The sequence below is a fragment of the Falco punctatus genome, assembly GCF_963210335.1.
Source record: "Falco punctatus genome assembly, chromosome: 2".
Classification (NCBI taxonomy): domain Eukaryota; kingdom Metazoa; phylum Chordata; class Aves; order Falconiformes; family Falconidae; genus Falco; species Falco punctatus.
In genome coordinates, this window is record NC_137581.1 from 121,711,590 (window position 1) to 121,725,185 (window position 13,596).

The window sequence follows — 13,596 nt, forward strand, 5'->3', positions numbered from 1 at the left end:
TACACAAGAAAGGGGAGGGGCCGAAGCCCGACCACATACCACCAACACCCGGAAGAGAGCAGTCAGTCGGACTCTGACTCCGATTCAGACTCTGCATGGGAGACTTGGCTTGCAAATACAAAGACCAAAATATCACCACTCACGGAAAAAGAAAAACATAAGGGGACAGAAATTACTCTCACTGATTGGAAAAAAATACAAATTGCATGTGCCGATTGGGCCCCAACAGACACACTAGCATTCCCGGTCCGAGTGACGGACGGGGGACAGAGGGTTCATTCGCCCTTAAACCCTAAGGATATACAAGCGATTGTTAAAGCAATAGCAGACAAAGGACTCAATTCGGCCATGGTCTCCACCCTCATAGATGGAGTTTTTGGGGGAGATGATTTGCTCCCGTTCGATATAAAACAGACCTGTAGGTTGATTTTTGACGGGGCAGGGATGATTGTGTTTAAACAAGAATGGGAAGAGAACTGTGCGAGGCAGTTAGCCCGAGTAACCGGAGCGGATCATCCGCTACACGGCTCCAGTCTACAGCGGTTGATGGTTACAGACCCAACAATGATTACCCCCCAAGCATAAGCCCAGGGCCTGTGGGCCCATGAAGTTATGGCAACCACCCGTGCAGCTAGAGAGGCTATTCGCGTAACCTCTAGAGTTATTGCCAAGCCATCGCCATGGTCCACAATAAAACTAATGAAAATTGTGAGTTTTTATCTGCAGGACCGGATCATCGGACACCCCCGTAACCAGTATACCCTGGTTACAAGAGAAGACAACGAGTCGACAAGCGGCCTGTCCGCATCTGAGAGCTCTGCACCAGCGGAGTCCAGACAACGGCGATACAGCCCCCACAGGGGGGATCCAGAGCCGGCTAGAAAGAGTCAACATCATGTTTGTAGAACACCAACAACTGCTTTAAAAATGTACTTGATCAGTATTTTCCCCAATTTTCCCTGGCTCTCCCAAGTATCCCAAGCTACACTCCATTACCCCCAGTCACTTCCTAAGTGCCAATTGCTTAGTGTGCCTTATCTTTATACTCTTTTTTAGAAATATTTTTACTATTTTAGCCTGTTTAGTTAAGCATAGAGGGGGGGGAAATGTTGCTAGGTAGGGCCTGGCGGCCGGAAGATCTCGCGCTGTATGGAAACACAGGGCCCCCCTCCAGATAGCCAACAGCTTTTGATTTATGATGTAAGCAGACGGAAGTGACATTGTAAACCTAGGCTATATAGTGTCACGTCGTTCAGCAATAAACGCCATTTGCCATCCACCACATTGGTGTCTGTGAGCTGATGGACCAAGCGGCCAGGGGTTGGCCGCCGTGCCGTTCCTGAACCAGGTCACCGCGCGCCTGTAAAAAGGCAACACTGTCCCCTAAGGAATTGTCTGACTGCCGAATATGTTAAGAGGTTAACAACTCAGAGGTTTTCTCATGGAGAGGCAGTGATGGAGCCTGGTGGTTTCTCAACTGAAGAGTGAGGGGTTTAGAGCCAGCTGTGCTAGCCCATGAAGTTTATCTCGCTGTCATGCCCATTATCAAGAATTAGTTATGCTAAGATGATACTCAGCAAGAGGCAGCTAGCAGTGAGACCAGAAGGGTCTTGGGATGGTTGGTGACATGGTGAAGAGGAAGGGGATTTTCCAGTTTGTGCTGCCTGTTCCAGTTACCCTTCCTGTGTATCAAATAATCCCATAGTCGTAGTTAACTGTCAGTAATTTACCATATTTGGAATCCCAAAACAAAATGCAGTGTTTAGTTCAGCTTTGAATGGCAAGCAGTTCCTTATGGACCTTAATTGTTTTGTTTACATGTAGCTAGTTACTTACCATGTGGTAAGAACAATAGGCTGACTGGCTTGTTTAATCGTGATCAGAATGTGATAAAACTACAGAAAACAGTGAGGCTGTATTTCTTAAACAGACCACACATCAGATGCAGCCTCCTCAGCTGGTTGCAGTGTAGAAAATCTGCTGCACGGCATACCACACTGCGGGGCTGTGCCGTATGTCCTCACTATCTGATCTTCAGCTAAAAGCAAGTGCTGTTTCGTGGGCCTTTCTATTTCACCTGGACTGAGAGCGGCCTGACTCCGGGACCAGGCCCAGCAGGGAGCATATACTGAGTGTGAGACTGTCATGAGAAGGTAAGGCCACAGACTCACACTCCCCCACAGCTTAACCTGGATCACACCCATTTTGCAACAGCAGCAGCTGCTTTTCTTCTATTCAGTAAGGAGGCAGGGCAGGCGCTTGGGGCAGCGTGGGTCTTGATTTCTCAACCAGCCGCGCCTGTCATGTGGGGTGGGGAGCAAAAAGGACATTGCTCCAATTAAGCCAGATGTCTGCCAGCCAGTCATGCCTGCTATGGACAGGAGACCTCTTAACAAGGGTGCTCCATCTGTAGCAGAGCACTGTTCTTGTTGTCCCACAGCCCTCCAACCACAGGCACTGCCCTGGGATCCAGCACGTGCTTTCCTGTCCATAAAGACTATCACTTTGTTTTGAGCTTACAAGTGTTTACAAGTACATTATAAATCGAAAGGCTAGCATGTTGGCTCTTGCCTTGTCAGTCTTCTGCTTGTGTAACACACAGCCCAGTAGTCATCACAAAAAAAGAAAACCTTCAGTAATGTGTTTTTGAGGAGGAAAAAATCCCACAAGGATCAATTATATTCCTCACAAGAATTCAGCATCTGAGTCAAGGGTTCCTAGAGGCTGACCAGGAAATCTGCTATGTATGATCCTCAGAGGGATTTTAAAATTGCGGCTGTTCTGCACTGTCATGCAGATAGTTTTTTTGTTATACAGCCCCTAGCCTGATGTCCCACCCATTAAGCTGCCCTCCATGGACAAAACTCTGGGAACTCCTGAGTTCATCATCCAAGAAAATCTTCATTTTGGAAGACAGACTGAAAAAGATAATCTGTTTTGTCAAGAATTACCACACCTCTGCAATCATACAGTCTCCTCGTCTGGATGATCTCATGTATATATTTGTCAGAGCTCTTGCTTTGCTTTGAGACAGCAATTGCAGCACAACAGTAATAGATGCAATATAGAGAAGGTTTTTGGGTGAGATCCAGTACAAGCATCTCATGATGAATCATTATTATTATTATTTAAGAGCTACCTGGTGTCTGGTCCAAGGGAACTGGTTGCAACTACATCTTGCTTTAGACACTTAAGCAAAAGGAACATGTGAGCTTGGATGTTGTGCGAATGTAGAACAAGGAGGACACGGATCATAATTTGTCACTCATTAAGAATTGTCAACCACATGCCTCCTCCATTTTTTGGCAGTGGATTGCTGATACAGTCATAGCTGCTAAACAGGTATGAGCTGTTCAGTGCCCCTTACCAAAGTAACCTTGTCTGGAAACTTTCACCTTGCTTACTGGGAGAAGAGACAAGGAAAAATGGAAATCTCTGGCTTAAGGAAAAGAGTTTGGTACTATAAAAGTTTGGTGAAGATCAACTAACCTGCTGGAGCATCACAGGCTGGAAACCTGAATGTTCTGGCAGATGCTGTCATTTTGGGAACTGAGCGTGTGGCAGTCCCGCAAAGTCATCATGGTGGTTCCTCATGTGGTAGGAAGTGGCATTGCTGCCCTGGATACAAACATCCTAAGAGAGAAGTGAATGAGGCAGTCGGTGACTCCACAGAAGTAAATGCTTGGACACAGGTGTTACTATGAGTCTTGGAGTGCAAGGTCGCGGTACGAGTCCTTTGGAAAGAGTATTAGCATTGCCAGTGAAAGCGGGTCATGCCTACCTATGATTAAGTCTTAAAAACCAAACAATCAAAAAAACTATCAGTCTTACAGAGTCATTGTTTTTCAGCTTTCAAAACTCTTCTTCTGGAGAGATTTTGCTAATGAGTGGTCTAAAACCCCGGGTTGATTAAGTATCTGATCCACCTTGGGTCACCTTGGAAACAGGGAATGCCTACTGTGAAAACTATCTGACCTTGGAGTGTCCAGGATGGAAGTTCATGTGTACAACAGACTCTCTCTCCTTTGTTTTGTTGCTCAGAGCAATAACATGAGTTCACAGTAAGGTCCCCGTTTCCAGCCATGTGCGTGGTGTAACAAGTACATTGAGGTGGCTTATGGCAGGCAGCACTTGATGGTAAATGCTGCATTGGAGCTGGGATTGCCTGTGTGTCTACTGCTGAAACTCGGGAGGAACCCCCGCCTTCACACTCCATAATGCAAAGCATGCACCCACACAGGATTAACTCCTTATTTACTCCAGCCAGTTTATTGTGGGCCATGGTAACTATCTATGTTATATGTCTGTTCTTGCATGCCTGGGAGATAATGAGATTGTGCAGTGGATATACTGACATCAGGCATTTTTTCCAAATTCCGTTGCCTTTGCTCTGTTATCCTTGCAGCCCACTTAAATAAATAATCTCTTTCTGTACTGTTGAGTCTTACAACTTCTTCCAAGAGATTTTGCTTTTTTGCTAGGCCCATCCATAAAAATCAAGGAGTTCTGCCTTATAGTCCTGGGGCAGTTTTGGTCTTTCAAAACTTCAGTCTGCATCCACCCATATAAGTCATCTTCGTTTTGTCCCTAATCTGTCTTAATATCTCTAGGCAACCAGGAAACTGGCCTTTCATCTGTCTTGAACTCCTGAAAATTACTCAACAGTTGCACTAGGCTTTTTTTTCTTTTCCTGCAGTGAAGATAGCGCCAAGTTCGGAGTGTGTAATGAGACGGGCTTTTCACTTTTGCCAGGGGCTGTGATGTGGTGACCTGAAGATGGGGAGAGATGTTCTGCACTGCATTTGGCATGGAGGCATGAGAGTCCTTTGCTCCTTTTAGGGTTCTCATTGTCCCACAGGGATTTTGTTCCCCACCTTTCCTGACCCTCTACTGTGTGGCCAGGTAGATGCTGTGAGTTATGCAGAGCCAATGAGTACAGTAGGCCCAAAGTAATGGAAACAAATGGAGCTAACACATAGTGTCTGATTTTCTTGCTCCTTTGTCAGAGGTCATTACAGATTTTAACAGTGTGATAACTGAAAAGTTACCCTTCTAATCTGTTGGTTTTGGTTTGGGTTTTTTTCTGAATGTTTCAAGAGAGATGCCAGGATTACCACTTCTGATTTGGTTTGAGGACTGTAATCTCAACACTTGTGATTACACAGTAAGGTGGGATCCTCAACTGTATTTCATGGCTTGATGTCATCTGATCCTGGAAATTAAGCTATGCTGAATGCAATGGTTGCATCTGTTTTCTTTCCAAGGTTCGCATCTTGGTTTTAAAGACAAATGCTTGCTATCAGGGCAGATTATGTGCTAGGCTTAAGTTCACTTAGCAAAACTTTTTCTTTATTGGGGTGGCTCACGTAGCTCGTTAACATGTAAGGAATTATTAAACTTTCACTTCCTCCACTCCCATTTCCTGTTTGGATGTTGAAAGGAAGCCCTGATTGCTAATTTGTGATTAGCCTGCAACCCAGAGTGAACTTGAAGGTGTGGGTTTGTGCAGTGCTGGCTTGCACAGCTGCCGCCTCTCTGAAGAATGGCTGCCGGCCCTCACATCGCATGGTGGAGCTGTGAACAGTCTGCAGCTCTTCCCATGAGGTCATGGCTGCCTCATGAGAACAGAGGTAACCCCTGGCCTGCCAGCACATGGGAAATGACACTAAAACATCAGATGCTGCAGGAGTGACGGGAGGCGTGAGGTGTTTTCCAGCCTTGCTTGCCCAGGAGATGGCACTGTGCCAAGAGTGGGATTTTTACCTGCAGCATCTTGGTGTGATGGTGTGACCAGCCGGTGCTTGGCTGGGGCATGACCGATGAGCGAGGTTCTTGAGTCAGTAAGAGCAGAGCCACTCATACTTTTAGGATGCCTCAGCACTCTTTCTGTGTAAAATGCCTCACACTGTATGTGTTGTAGGTAGGTTGGGTTTAAGTCTGCTTTGCACTCCTGTGTTAAGGAACTGACCTTCGTGCACACTCTGGTGCAGTCAGGATCAGAACTGGGTTTTGTGGGTGAAATTAATCTGGCCATGAATGAAGTGGTGATGCCTTTGGAGCACCCTTACTTCCAAGGCTTCTGTGCAAGTCATCGTGTCCCCCTTGATAACTCCCCAACCTGCTGACAAAGGAGACAAAACAAAGAGGTATATACATGTAGTACATACTAGAAAATTAGGTTTGGTGGAGCCTCCGTGTGATCTGTCTTTCTGTTCTGCTGTGCTCCTGTAACAGTAAAAATTGGTTGGGTTTAGTTCTCATATATAAAACAGACAGAACTTTTTTAAGGTATCTCTGACCTCTCCTGCAAATGCTTGACCTGACTTGTGCTGCCAAATGCAGGCCAACGCAGCTGAGATAAATCTAGAAAATCTTCATGGTCTTCCTTTTTTTAATGTTGGTAAGTTGAGACCGTTTCCATTTCTACCTCCAATAACAGCCTGAGATTGGGAGCACATACAAATCTGCAGGGAATTCTGATCTTGGAATGGATATACTACTTTACAAAACCTTAGGCAAGCTGATCAACCTTCTTATATTAATTCTCAAAAAGGTGAAGAGGGGTTGGTTGTACTTTCGTAACACAGAGGTGCTACAAATACGTTCATAATGTTCCATAAAGCTAGAAATGTTATGTGAACGCTAAATACTTTTGTTGTTAGTAATCAAATCTTAAGTGGCCTATGCATCTATAACAAAGGCTTCATAGCAAACACATGCCCTTTGAAATAGCCTGACCCTTTCCACTTTTTCAGAGACATTAATAGTTTCCTGGCTCAATGTTTTAGGAAATGTCGTCATAGTCTGGAGGAACCAATAAAAACATAAGTCACCTATTTTGTCTGACTATTTTATGCCAGGATATTTGAGGCTGGAAGCTGTGGAGGGGTAGGAGGGGACTGCTTCATTTGCGTGGGTGGAAGATGTAAAAGTTTTAATACCATTTTAGTATAACTTTGCATATTGAGACTCTAGAGCCACGTGAGAAATCGTATTTTTGAGTTCACAGGCAGGGGCTCTAGATAGCTTTAGCAACAACTAGTTTCCCCCCTTCCTAAGCCATTTATTGCTTCAGTGCTTGATGAAAGGGGTGTTCTCTTTGGAGAAGAGGATTTTGTTGGGTTTAGGCTTACATTGTCCTCTAAGATTAGAGGCAAGGGACCACTTAAGAAACGGTGGTGCCTTAGAACAGATGCTGGTAAACGGTTATGGAAACATGGTTGGTTGGCCAGTGGCTTATTGGGTATGGTCAGTGCAGACCATTTCCCACTAGCACAGAATGCAGTTCCTTAACTTAAGGACCTACTGTATGAAATCTCATTACAAGGCATCGTTACCTGACATTGTGAAAAGCAGACCATGAGTGTCTGTACCAGGCATCTAGTGACACTCTGTTGTCCATTATAAACACCAGCACTTGCAGTGGGCCAAGCCCCACCATCCTTACATGATTCTGATTCTCTCCTTTCTGAGCAAAGCCTCCAGCAAGCATGTTAGCGAGTCCCAGCCACGACCTCTTGGGTCTGTGGTGAGCAGACGTGCATGGCACTTTTTCCCTTACTGTGCTGTCCCCTCCTGCAAGCTTCAAACAGCCCTTCAGAGGAGAGGAGATCTGTCTTGTTGCTAACTTACACTTGATTGCATGGAGCTGGGAAAGACTGCCAGACCCCATTTATCTTCCACCTCTTCCCACAGCATCCTCCAGAGAGAACCAAAGCTTTTGCCTGGTTTGGGGAGGTCATGCGCTGTGTTTTCTCTTCTGTATTCCATCAGCCTTGGAGACCAGTCTAGTATTTGTCAGCAGTCTAGAGAAACTGAAGGATAACACTTACTTCATCCTGCACAGCTATCTTTTTGGAAATGAACTGTGGCACCAAAAGACAACCACCACCACTGCAAGCTGTACCGTAATGTATTACGCAGACTCTTCCCCTCCTCACCTGCCCCCCCAAACTTGAAAAACTAAACATGGTTGCTTTTCAGCTTCTGCTAGCCTTGAATGGAGCTGATGTGCAGCTGTTGTTCACTAAGGATTCATACTGTGTTAAGGTTGCAGTTCAAGTGCTGTAGACCCCCATTAAAAACATCCTTGAAGATTATAGAAAGATGCAAAAAGGAGGCGTGGGCCCTGAGTTGCCTTGATCAGAGTCCAGTCCGAAGGGGAAGTTGCTACTGATCTACTGCTTTTAGGTTTTATGAAGCCAACAAGGTGTTACCACAAGAATTATACAGGATGGCAACACCCCACAAACAAACTGTGATTTTAACTCTCACCAGACATCTGTCCCTTGTGGTTTTTGTAAGCTTTTCTCTCCGTTTCTCAGTTTAACATGCCAAGTGGTGGTTCTGATTCTTTCTTCCACCCAAGCTGAGTGTGTATGCATCAGCGCCGCAGTGGAGGTGCTGCGCCCTGCTGCTTTCCACTCACAATCACCACTTGGAGGTGTTGCATTTAGATTAGCAACAGTGGCTTCCCCTTTATACTTGTCAGGATCTCTTATCCTTTTCTTCTTTTGCGTTTATGTTTTGTCAGGTCAGGCCTAGATTTGTTACTGTGTACTGTGCCATGAGAGACTTTCAAATTACCTCTTAAACTGGAGCTGGGTGTGTATGCAGAGGAGTCCCCTGGGTGTCGGGATTCCTGAGCACTGGGTCACACAAGAGTTGTTGCTCTGTTCAAGAGCACAACATGTGGTCTCCAAAGCCTTTAAGTGTCTTGAGAATGGCCAAGCTGAGGCACATCTCTTTCCCAAAGTAACATCATCAGAGTTCTGAAGAAATGTGTGTTGAGCTGATTGCATAGGTGAAGGGGCGAGTACAACATTGCTGTTGTTGTTCATCCCCACAACAAACTCAGACAAAAATGCCCATGTCAGGTGCTCCTACCAACTACTCTAGGCTTCTGAGTAGGCAAGGCTCCCCTTCCCACTCTGCTGTCTGCCATGCATCTATTTCATCTCCAGCAAGGGGGTATAGGCTTCAGGGGAGAAGTCTGGCTTTTTCTCTCATCCCTGTTTCTTGATTTGTTGGGGTTTAGGGAAGGAATTGCTCTTCTCGGTTATGTAGTTTGTTTATTCATTTGCAAATGGGAGCTTTCTGATTTTTACTGATGTGTGGTTAAGCTGTCCTGAACTATGCGTATACCTGTACTTTTAAAATAAATAATCCCACTCTCTCACCCAGCAGAAGCAATGTGACCTCAACAAGAGCCAGATTTAAAAACAACACTGTCATTTTAATCCTCAGCTTGTCCCCTGCTCCCCTCAGGGTTTTGTTGATGACTGGAATTTCTTCATTGACTGCATGTTTTTTTTCAAAAACAGTGAAACTCTCCCAAACCAGAAACTATCCAGTCCCACCCAAAGAGATTTAATGAAATTGAAACTGTAGAGAAGACGGAGGCAAGCTATTCCTTGCCCTGTATTCATGGTCTTGTGCCCTAACATATGACTTGGCGGTAGCAGTCATGTGAAAATGCACGAGACCTGTTCTGTTAGGCAAAATACCCTCCAGGCCCAGCGTTCGCAGCAGATGTAGGGAAAAGGCCTTGTCTGTGCAGGGACCAGAAAGCTTTTGGCTCTACATAAGAAATAATAATAATAAGGCCGAAACCTCTCTGTCAGCTAGTGAAATGAAAATGCTGTACTTCACAGCTATGTCATTGGAGAATTATATTTCATTAGAGCTGATATTAAACCCCCTGATGTCAGTTGTGAAATGTGGCTGACTTCAAATTTTCAAAACCCATAGGAGATTTTTTCATAATATGTTGTCACTTTAGAAGTCTGGCAATCCTTTAGGTTCACTCATAAAACTTTAAGCTCTTAGAAGGGGAAAACCCCAAGGTTATTTCCCCCAGACTTTAAAAGCTTTGCTTCTGCTAGCAAATGCCACTTTTATAAAGTATGTGCAAGTAACGTTCTGGATGCTTCAGACAGCAGCAGTTGTTAGGACTTTCAGAAATAAGGGATTCTAGACATTTAAGTGACAGCTTTTTAAAAGTCAGTGAGCAGAGTAAAGAATAGCAGTACCAGCTATTACTGGTTATTAAATGAGAAACCCCTGGTTTTTTGCCTTTTTTCCCTTTCCCCTTTGGTGGCTGACAGGCTTGTGTTACGGGGAAGAAATATATGCACAGCAGTTGTGTTGAGTTGGTTCCAACAGGTCACTGAGCTGCAGAAGTTTCCATGTTAATCTTGTTTTCACAAAATCCTGAAGTACTTGTAAATTGGACTGTTGACTGTCTTAGTCACTGTAAAGACGTGAGGGGTGTATGCACCAGGTTTTATTTTTGCTTGCTAGACAATATTTAAATGTCCAATGCAGTGTGTGAGTAAGCTTACTTCTGTTACAGTTAGATTTATTGTAGGAGGTGGTAAATAATAATTAATCCAGGGCAGGTTTTTCTGGTTTGGGTTTTTTCTCAGATGTGGAGAGCTCGTGAATGTACTTGTTGTCATTTGCTAATAGGAAAATACATTATGGTTAAACAAGCAAATCCAAACTGTTTGTGGCCTGAAGATGTACAAATGACTAGATGTGTGTCCTTTTCTGCTTGGGTACCTCCGACTCTGCGGTAACTTCAGCGTTGTGCTGTGCTCCGTGTTGAAACCTCTGCTAGGCAAGAGCCAGCATCTGCTACGTCCAGTCAGAAGCAGCATTGGTTTTATACTATCAAATAAAACTTACAATGGCAGAGTTCACCTGTTTCTAATTGGAGCATGTGTGGGCGGAAAAAAAAAAAATATTCTTTGCATTGATTTCTCACCAGATTTTTAGGAGCATACTGTCTTCAGGACTTCTCTCTTTTGAAATTAGCCAGCAGTGGTAAGGGACAGTGCCTGATAGACAGTTGTAAAAGATACCATGCAAGGTTTTCTTTGGGAAGGAGTCTCAAATCAACCTTGTAAAACCATTCTTATGGCTCTGTCTAATTGTACATAGCATTTATTACAAATTCACTGTGGTTAATGGAGTTAGAGTGGTGAATCTTAGTAATGTGAAGACTGTTCAGTGTGCAGACTGGCTGAAATGCCGGTTAATCCCTGACCAGGCAGATTCAGCTGCATCATTTTGAATTTGTCAGCTGATTTGTGTGAGCAGGTCATCATTTGGTGAGGGAAAGGAGTGGGATGCTTGTGTAATGATTCGATGAGGCTGTGGAATCAGGGTCTGGTTAAAGGAGTTTGTATTTTTTAGCAGGTTCCAAGGTGGGTGGAAACATGGCGTTCTGGATTAGAAGTCCCTGAAGTGTGCATCTGTGCATCTTGTTAACTTCATGCACTCAGGGACTGTAAAATCAGGGACAGACCCACCTTTTTTGTAAAAATAGTAAAGGCATTGAAACACTGTCTGGAAACAGAAAATATTCCCAGCTTTTATGGATACATGGTCAGCCAGCTCTTGCTTGTTCCCTTATAAACGACATTCTTAACTGGACAGTGTTGCTACTATTTGAGGTCAGTGTGTGTGTTCTCTTATAGTTGCCATGGCACTGGTAAGACAGGTATGTTCTGTAGTTGCGTTTGTCCTCTTATAATATGTGATTTTTTATTTTTGGCACTGTATTTGCAGAGTAACAGTGCTTGCAGTATTTTCCATCCATCGCTGAAGTTGCCCCTGTTGGAGTTACTGCACTCAATTATTTCTCATTTGTCATATAGCAGTCTGTTTTACAAGTGTCCATTAGAGTTAGTAGCTCCTAAGGCCTTTGTATTTTGGATATTTTATAGCTTAGTAGATACTTAAGGTTAGAGACATTATGTCATAGTGGCAATCTTACGTAAACATAAACCATAGAGCCTAATCTAGCAGGTTTTTATATAGCTCAAAAAACTTGGCTGAGCTACAGCTTATCTTATAAGGAGGTGCCCAATATTGATTTAAAGGCTTTGAGTGATGGAGAATCTTAACAAAGATTAACAATACAAGTTATAGCTAATAAGTTGTTACGGAGCTCTGTGACTTCTAAAAAATGTAGCTTTACTTAAAACAAAGTGCAGCAAAAGAACAGCAGCAGCACCCATCGCCAAAATCAACTGCGTTTGGGTGCCTTATTTTTGGTGTGTCCCGTCCCGCCCCCCCCCGCCCCCCCCCCCCGTGAGATTTCCTTCATGCTGATTGAAATCAAGCATCTCAGTTCTTTGGCTTTTACTTTTTGCTATGACAGAAATAACTTTAAGGACATCTGAAAAGTTTCCGAAGTAAATTTCACAATTTGGAGCATGTTGGAATATCTAGAAATGAGTCAGGTGTAGCACAGCCCAAGACACGCTGACACTGGTGCTGAGCCCCAGCTTTCCTCTCCTGTGTGTTCCCATTACTTCGATGACCCCTATAGTTGGTTTGTGGAGAATCACAGTTTTACTGGCTGACATTAGTCTGCTTACTGGAAAAGAAATTGTAGTGAGGTGTCTGGAAATGTCTTAAGGCTGTCGTACTGTTACCCCTACATGCAGGATTCAGGTGGAATATTGTGTTGAAAGAAGTAAGAATTTTATAGCAAATTTTTTGCAGTAGGATTTTTGTTGCTGTTTTATGCTTAGCCAGACTAAGTAAAGCAAACCTATTTTGCTTTTGGATCTCTTTGTTTTGTTTTTTTTGGTTTTGTTTGTTTGTTTGTTTTTAAAGTAGCATCCCTCGGAGTTGGTGGTGGCTGATATTAAAGTCACTTGGAACACTGGAAATGTGGATCAGCTTTGGAGGAAACGGTGCCCACGGTTACCAAAACAGACTTGCCAGCTGCTGAGTCAACAGAGGGTTGTAGACCAGTTAATCAAGTTCATTAGCAGTGGATGTAAGAACAATGCAGGAGCATTCTCTGCTGCTGCAGGGTGCTGATTTTGAATTGAGGATGGCACTGACTGTCCTTTTTGCGGGGTCTCCAAAGTCTAGTCAGGGGAGAGAGGGACACAAACACTCCACTGCTCTGTTTAGTTTAAATTTGCTCTCTGTTGGACAGTGTTTAGAGGCCTATGAGTTCAAAGTATTTTTAAATGCTACTGCTGCTTTCAGCTGTTCCCTTAACCTTGCTAACATGAAGTCATCCCTAAGCAGTTGTATGGGCAGAGAAGCCTGCAATAACCCCTTCGCAATTGAAAGAAGAGGGAGCTAGTGCTTTCTGTCATGCCTGTTCACACTGGTATGCCCTCATGGGTTGTTTTCTTTTAAGGTATCGTGAGATGAACAGGAGAGACTGTTTTTCCCTAGATATGTACACAACTGTTAAGTTTCTAAACTTTAGACAATCGTTTTCTGAGCATCAATATGATCAGCTATCACTCAAGTTAGTAGAAACTTGACTAAGAGTAAGAATCGACCCAAAGTCAGTCGCAGTGGAGTCAGGTGGATTGGCCTCCTCTTGGATGAGCTGTTTATCATTGCAGATGCAATCTGAAGACTGTTGTCATTGTTTTGTTCTTAATTTTCATGCAGTTTATAAGTCAGTTCTTGTACTTGGTAAGAACAGGTGATCTTGGACCTTTTTAAGCCTTCCAGGATCTGGGGTTTATTGCTTCTGTAAAAGGTTTTTATAACAGTCTTCCTTCAGTTGTTTTTCTGCATTTGTTTAATTGTAGTAATTTTGAAATTGATATG

General features: G+C 43.8%; 2 protein-coding genes across 6 annotated transcripts in view; one reads left to right on the forward strand and one right to left on the reverse strand.

Annotated features, from left to right (window-relative positions):
* Positions 1–13,596, forward strand: part of CMSS1 (cms1 ribosomal small subunit homolog) — a gene marked incomplete at its 5' end in the record, with an annotated part of 239,809 nt that overhangs the window by 151,682 nt on the left and 74,531 nt on the right. The gene's annotated exons all lie outside the window — the stretch shown is intronic.
* The window catches only part of LOC308059094 (filamin A-interacting protein 1-like), a 154,814-nt gene that overhangs the window by 100,888 nt on the left and 40,330 nt on the right, over positions 1–13,596 (reverse strand). For both annotated transcript variants that reach the window (XM_080376016.1, XM_080376015.1), the window contains exon 2: positions 3,490–3,633. The gene's annotated coding sequence lies outside the window, so the exon portion shown is untranslated. The remainder of the gene's footprint in view (positions 1–3,489; positions 3,634–13,596) is intronic.